Source organism: Thermobia domestica, chromosome 13 (assembly GCF_964235325.1).
Source record: "Thermobia domestica chromosome 13, izTheDome1.hap1.1, whole genome shotgun sequence".
NCBI lineage: Eukaryota > Metazoa > Arthropoda > Insecta > Zygentoma > Lepismatidae > Thermobia > Thermobia domestica.
This window is the reverse complement of record NC_137466.1, coordinates 166773024-166773874: the sequence shown is the minus strand read 5'-3', so window position 1 is coordinate 166773874 and position 851 is coordinate 166773024. Positions and strand designations below refer to the sequence as shown.

Genomic DNA, 851 nt, shown 5'->3' with positions numbered 1-851 from the left:
CAGAGAGACGATAATTGTAGAAGTTAAGAAATAAGAAACGAAAAAATTGATACAGATAAACACATATGTGCACCGAAATTTCTAGGTTACCAATACGTTCTTGTATAAAGGCATTAATATCTGTCGAAGAATAGTCTGTGGCTATCTGATATTCTGCTAGGTCAATTTTTTTGACACACTACTTGTTAGAATTTAAGTATGTGAACTCTAGAATTAAATGTTTACAGAATTTGCATATAGCTAGTTCAAACGTGGAAGAGAAGTCTGGGCTAGAAATTTTTGAAGGTGTGTTCGAAAGGAACATATAACAAAATATTGTGACCGAAACAACTTAGTAAACTGATTGTAGTAAACATTTTGTTTTAAAGTTTCTTATTTAGCATAATCATTATGTGTTCTTAAAAGTAATGGAAAAACGTGAGTGCAAGCTAAAAATGTAAGGAAGTCGAAACATCACTCATGAATACTGATGTTGAAAATACTTCCCAGGTTCCATACCTCTAACCAAAATGAAAAATTGTCATTAATTACATAATATAAGCATCACTATCACAATTCTGGGGTGAATTTACATTGGTCGCTCCAGTTGATATCATTACGCTGACACAATAAATTATAATCGGAGTATGTTTAGTACAAGGGGTCCAGAAGCACGTAAAAAACACAAAATTTACAGGAGAAATGAGTGATGCAAGTACTTAGACGTAACATAACGTAACCAAATCTAACCTAACCTAATATAAATTAACGTAAGCTAACCTGAACTAACCTAAACTAACCTAATATTAGTAGAAATAAGCGAAATTCTATCATTTTTTGGAAAATTATGTGGGATTCCTGCACTAATATAA

The 851-nt window shown here is 31.7% G+C and overlaps 1 protein-coding gene across 2 annotated transcripts in view; it reads left to right on the top strand.

The window, feature by feature from the left end:
* The first annotated feature begins 137 nt into the window (after positions 1 to 137).
* LOC145668706 (sorting nexin-13-like) overlaps positions 138 to 851 on the top strand; it is an 82817-nt gene continuing 82103 nt past the window's right edge. The window contains exon 1 of one of the 2 annotated variants that reach the window (XM_081736804.1): positions 138 to 285. The gene's annotated coding sequence lies outside the window, so the exon portion shown is untranslated. The remainder of the gene's footprint in view (positions 286 to 851) is intronic. The other variant, XM_081736805.1, reaches the window with a different exon arrangement.